The sequence below is a fragment of the Leptopilina heterotoma genome, unplaced genomic scaffold (genome assembly GCF_015476425.1).
Source record: "Leptopilina heterotoma isolate Lh14 unplaced genomic scaffold, ASM1547642v1 Lhet_174, whole genome shotgun sequence".
Taxonomy (NCBI): Eukaryota; Metazoa; Arthropoda; class Insecta; order Hymenoptera; family Figitidae; genus Leptopilina; species Leptopilina heterotoma.
Window position 1 is genome coordinate 560,362 of NW_025110890.1, and position 6,494 is coordinate 566,855.

At 22.0% G+C, this 6,494-nt stretch overlaps 1 protein-coding gene across 2 annotated transcripts in view; it reads right to left on the minus strand.

Moving 5' to 3' along the window:
* The window catches only part of LOC122499749 (monocarboxylate transporter 12-B-like), a 49,753-nt gene that overhangs the window by 22,463 nt on the left and 20,796 nt on the right, over positions 1 to 6,494 (minus strand). Inside the window, exon 3 of one of the 2 annotated variants that reach the window (XM_043608244.1) lies at positions 1,043 to 1,262. The exons of the other annotated variant lie outside the window; for it this stretch is intronic. The gene's annotated coding sequence lies outside the window, so the exon portion shown is untranslated. The remainder of the gene's footprint in view (positions 1 to 1,042; positions 1,263 to 6,494) is intronic. 2 annotated transcript variants of the gene reach the window in all.

A 6,494-nucleotide genomic window follows, 5' to 3' on the forward strand; every position in this document is an offset into this window, starting at 1 on the left:
CGTTAATTGCGAATTTGGCGCTTGATTTGCAAAATTCAAAATGGAGGACTTTTTCTTATAACTTCAACGAATTCGCTTAAAGTTTGTTTCTTTGGAGGTTTTCGGGGCCATTGATTTCGAATTTGGCATCGACTTTTTAAAATTCAAAATGGAGGGTACTTTTTTAAAATTTAACCATTTTTCTTCACAATTTCTCACTCGGAGTTTTTGGGATCGAAATTTGCAAAAATTTGAAAAGAAATATTAACATCAGTTGTAAAAATTTTAAAAATACTATTTTTAACCTCATTAACAATTAAATTACACAAAAAATTAAAATTTGCTCTAGGAGCTTGAAGCTCCTTGGAGGCGATTTTAATTTTTTGTGTCTTAAATAGTGTTTTTTCGGATACTTAATCTAAGGTAAGAATTTTTTTTAAAAATGCCAAGTTTACACCGTAACGTAATAATTTTTAAATAAGAAACTAACTTTGAAAAAAATTTTCTACTTTTTTTCATTTACATTTTTTCTCGCTAATTACATTCGCATTTTTTTTCCAATGATTGCATATTTTTGGTTACTTTTTCGTTTATTTTATTTTATTTTTTTCAGCGCATGATGTGCTCATCCCTGCGCTCTGCGGTTCATTCCCCGCAATTAATCTCCCTACCTTTAAGCACGGCCTTGCGGCTCTTTCACTCCGTTCCGTTCATCCCGCTTTGATTCTTCATTTCTTTTTACTTTTTTACTTCTTCTTCTTCCTTTCTTTTTTCAACAAAAAAAAGAAGAGAGAGAGAGAGAGAGAAGTAAGAAAAAAAAGAAAAAACATACACGCGCGCGCGCTAAATATAGAACTGCCGCGAAGCACTAGAGGAATTCTTAATCGGGTAATCGTCGTTTCTTTTTCTCCATCAACTATTCCACTTTCTGCATTTTTACCTTGCCTGATATTCTCTTTTCTTAGGATCACCAGTTTTCTTTCTATGCCCCCTACTCTATATTTAGAACTACACTCTTCGTGCAATGAACGTAAAAAGAATAGTAAAGTTTTATAACTAGTACCTGTTTTCTGTTTACAGTTTATTATTAATTCCTGAAAGTCGCTTTTCTCGTTTCTTCCCATGGATTCTCGTAGTTTTGTTGTCTTTTTGCTTCCTTATATAGAATCTCGAATAACCCTTTGTAATGCTTTGTAAAATTTTTTCCAAAAAGAAAAATACACTTTTCCAATCGCTTATTATTCTCCCCCACTTCTTAATATTTCACCTTCGACTCCCTCTTCCTAGAGAAAAATGATAAAATTTTTCACATACTAAATTATAATGAATATTTCTTGAAAGTTATCTTCTTTTTAAAAGATGATTTTTTTCAAAAATACCTTTGAAATATTTTAAAAAAAACTTGACACGATATTGTACATAACTAAGAAACTACATAACTATACATAACTACTAACAGATATTAATAATATCCAATTAAAAAGTTTAAATATATTAAAAATACTTTAGAAATATTTTAGGTATTTTGAAGACAATAAGTATAATTTAATTGCAAGAATTTTGATTCTAAAAAAATTGAAGCTTGAAAAATAATTTTAAGATAATTTCAATATTTTAAAGATATTTTCGATATTTCATATAAAATATTAATGTTTTAAAAAGTATTTTTGATAAAATAAACTACAATTATTTAGAAAATATTTTTAAAAGTAATTAAATATTTGAAGCAATTAAAATATTTTAAAGCTATATTAAAAGTATTTTGAAGATATTGAAGTTTAGAAAAGTATTTGTGAATGAAACCACAATTATTTCCAAATTTTTTAAAAAAATGAAATTTGTTAAAAGTATTCTGAAGATAATTAAAATTTTTAAAACATTATTGAAGAAATTACAATTTTTTTGACAATATTTTAAAAGGTTGAAGCTATTAAAGGCATTTGAAGATATTTTCAGAACTTTAGAGTTATTAATGATTATAATTATTAATTATAATTATTAATTATAGTATTTTTGATGGAAATTAAAAATATTTTGAAAATATTTTAAAAAGGTTGAAGCATTTAAAATTATTTTGAAGATATTAAATATTCTGAAAGTATTTTCAAAGAAATTACAATTATTTTGAAAATATTCTAAAAAGGTTAAAGCAATTAAAAGTACTTTAAAGCTATTAAAATTATTTTTAAGATACTTCCAGTAATTTGAAAATATTAAAGGTTTTAAAAGTATTTTTTAAGACAACAATTATTTAAAAAATATATTTAAAAGATCAAAGCTATTATAAAAGTATTCCGAAAATATATAAGATTTTAAAAGTAATGTTAAAGAAATTACAGTTTTTTGAAAATATTTTTAAAAGTTTGAAGCTATTAAAGGTATTTTGAAGATATTTTCAGAACTTTAAGAGATATTAACGATTTTAGTATAGTATTTTTGATGGAAATTACAATTATATTGAAAATATTTTAAAAAGGTTGAAGAAATTAAAATTATTTTGAAAATATTTTAATAAGGTTAAAGTAATTAAAAATTATTTTAAAGCTATTAAAGGTATTTTAAAGATATTTTCAAAACTTTGGAGATATTAATGATTTTAGTATAGTATTTTTGATGGAAATTACATTTATTTAGAAAATATCTTCAAAAGATTAAAGCTATTAAAAGTATTCTAAAATTATTTAAGATTTTAAAAGTAGTTTTGAAGAAAATACAAATTTTTTGAAAATATTTTAAAAACTTTTAAGCTATTAAAACTATTTTAAAGATAATTCTAGTATTCTAAAAATTTTAAAGAATTTAAAAGGATTTTTTAAGAAATAACATTATTTGGAAAATATTTTGAAGATATTTTCAATACTTTTAAGATATTAAAAATTTTTAAATTACTTTAAAGAAATCACAAGCATTTTCAAGATAATTTTAAAAATATTGAAACTATTAAAAGTATTTTGAAGATATTTTAAAAAGTTTGAAGCTATAAAAAAACGATTCTCAGATATTACAAGTATTTTAAGTATTTTAAAGGTATTTTTTAAAAACTTTAAGCTACAAAAAGTATTTCGAATATATTTAAGATTTTAAAAGTATTTTGAAGATGTTAAAAGTACTTCTAAAGTATTTTTAAGGTATTTTTAATAATTCTAAAATCGTCCAAGTAATTTGAAGGTATACTTAGATTTGTAGAGTATTTAAAGTTTTAGAAATTGTTTCTTTAATATTTTTCAGAATATTTTTTTAGCTCTTAAAGAAAGCACGTTTTTGTTAAAATTATGACGTTTTTTCACTCAATTAAAAATAAAGAGACATAAAATGTCAAATCGTTTAGTGTATATAATATTATGAAAATCCCATGAGTTTAGTGTAAACAATTTATTCATGTGGGTCAAGAAAATCATGATTTGTTGCATAATAGTTGCAATGAGGTGTGGTCTCTTTTTCAAACGATTAAACTATCAGTGTATCAATTACAAGTTGTCATTTTTGTTACAAACGCAATTATTTTATACAATTTCGATTTTTTCTTTAATCAATCTACAGTTAATTTAATCAAATTTAAAATAAAAATTTTATTACTTCAATCTTTTTTACTTCACATATATTGCTTTTTTTATGTCAAATGAAAAACCTATCCTTCTATATATCAAATTTCGAGTTACAATTTACTTTTTATACAATTATTATTTTCTACCAAACTATTAATTAATTTTATTAATTTTATAAATAATTATTTTTAGAAGAAGAATTATTATTAATTATTATTAATTATTATTAATTATTATTAATTATTATTAATTATTTTTAGAAGAATGGAATAAAATATTGTATTCTCTGTAAACGATTATTATTCTTTTATATTTAAAAAATATTTTTTTCTTAATTATTTTTCAAGCAGATGGAATTTTTTTCTAGTCCAGTAATATATCGAATTTGATTGGTTTAAAAAGAAAGTAGAAGAGGATCGAAATTTTAAGCCCCTGTATATTGACAACCGGTTGTTATTGGGACGAATTACTACATTCACAAATTTCTTAAAGTTTTCATTTTAAATTAAAAACATAATAGTCATAAAAATAAAAAAATTCTTTAAGATCGATTTTAAACATATTTTTTTGCTCTTTTAATTTTTAATTTTAAAAAAACGATTTTTGCCCATATTTTTAAAAAGTAATTCAAGTTTTGCCTTTCTTTCATTACACTTGTTGAGTTTTTCATGTTTTTTTTTTATTTTAGTTTATAAAATGAAAATTAATAATATACTCGAAGGGTTATGGACCCTTTAAAGTTAAGAAAATTCAGAAATTTTTCAAAAATTAACATTTTTGAAATCGTTTATTTAAATTCTTATTTATAACTATGATTGATATTTTTTACAGCCCTGTTTGCTTAAAATATACCAAAGTTTTAAAAGTTTTTTAAAATTGATTTTTTGGAAATTTTTGAAAAAAATCGTTGACTATCTTTTAAAATATTTAATAATCTTTAAGAACATTTCAAAACGCATCGATTGATGCATTTTAAAACCTTTTTTTAAATATATTTAAAATTTATTATAGTTTCAAAAAATGAAAATTTTAGATCCTTTTTTTAAAAAATATGACAAATTTATTAAAGTTTAAAAAAATCAAAAACATTCAAAAATTGAACTTTTTGAAATTTTATTTAAAAAATTGATTTCTAAATAATATTCTTTTACACAAAATTAAAGAACATTTCAAAACGCATCGATTAATAGTTTAGACCTTGTTTTAAAAAAAAGTACGTAGAGCTTATTAAAGTTTTACAAATAAAATTTTTTCCAAAATTTGACTTTTTAAAATTTTCCCAAAATAAACGTAGCCTAACTTTTAAATTATTTATAACTACACTTGAGAACCTTTCAAAACATATGAACTGATCAATTTAGAATTCTTTTGTTAAAATAAACTAAAGTTATTGAAGTTACAACAAAAAAAATGTTTTTTAATTTTTTATTTTGCTTCCAAAGTTGTAATTCCTGCATAAGAGAAATTAAAGTATTTAATGACAAATGTACTTTCAAAAAGAAGAAAAAAATTAAACAATGTCAAAATAAATCCAAAGATACTACACAACTTTGTAAGGCGGATTTTTTTTTCATTTTAATTTTTTTATTCGCATTCGGAATAGCTTTCCATTTCTCCGTGCTTGTACTCCTGAGAAGAGCAGGTCTTCGGATCGAGTTTTACTCTATAAGAGCCAAGATTTTGTCCTCGGAATTGTTCACGGGTATATAACTTTCTATCTAAAAAAAGGAAAACGATATATATGTATAATCTGCATAGTTTTCTCGTTGGCGCCAGCAGAGAAATTGAGACGATGCTTCATTTCATTTAATTGCCACATTTTCCGTTGGAAATTAGATTCGAGGATGCAAAATAGTGTGTCTCACTCTTTCTTTCCCTCCCTCTCTCTTTTTTTTCTTCAATGTATCGAAAACAACAAACATTTAATAAACAAGGTCTTTTCGATTTTTCCTGTTTATTTATTTTTCTCCTTTTTAAATTGCTATTTTTAACACACCATGACACTCCTATAATAACTTGTTTATAAAATTATAAATGTGCATATTACTCAATGTATAATTTTATACGCACTTTTCCTGTCACCCATTCTTGAAGTAATTTTATTTTTTCTAAATGTTTCATTTTCAACAATTTTATTCGTTTATAATTAAAATTTTCCCTTTTTTCATTTCTATCGTTTCTATTTAAGTATTTAATGATTTTTTGACATTTATAAGCATGCGTAGAAATTTATACACTCTATTGATTGATTAAAAGCGCATGCGCAGAATTTTAGATTCTATTCAATTATTTACAGCGCATGCGCAATAGTGTATAACCTATAAATTCATTAAAAACGTTTAAAACGCATGCGTAAAAAATAGAATATTAATATTACGTTTATTGCCAACTTTATAAAAATAAAAAGAAGAAAAAGTGATTTTCAACTAATACAGAATCTATCAAAAAAAATCTACAAACGAAACTGAATCACTTTTAATTAGTTAATATATGTAGTAATGATGTTATCACTCGGTCGATAAATTAATTAGTTAAAATAAATTTAAATTTATTTAATTTAGTTAAATTAGTTTTAAATATTAATTAGTTAAATATGTAATACATTAAAATTAATTTTTTATAAAAAATAATAATTAATAAAATTCACAAAAAAATGAAATTTTATAAAAATTCAGTAAAAATGTTATAAAAATATTTTCTATTTTATTTCAATATTTTCAAAGTATTGAAAAATTTAATAACTACATCAAAATGGATAAAAAATTTCAAAATTTGCCATATAATAAATTTTTACACAGTAATATAGTTTTTCTATAAATTCTATAAATTTTATAAATCTTAAAAAAACAATATAAAAATAAATAAAATTAAAGATATAAAAAAATCAATTTATAATAAAAATCCATATTAAGATCAATTTAATAAATTGAAAGTCATTTTTCAAATTAATAAATGTCATGAAAGAGAAAT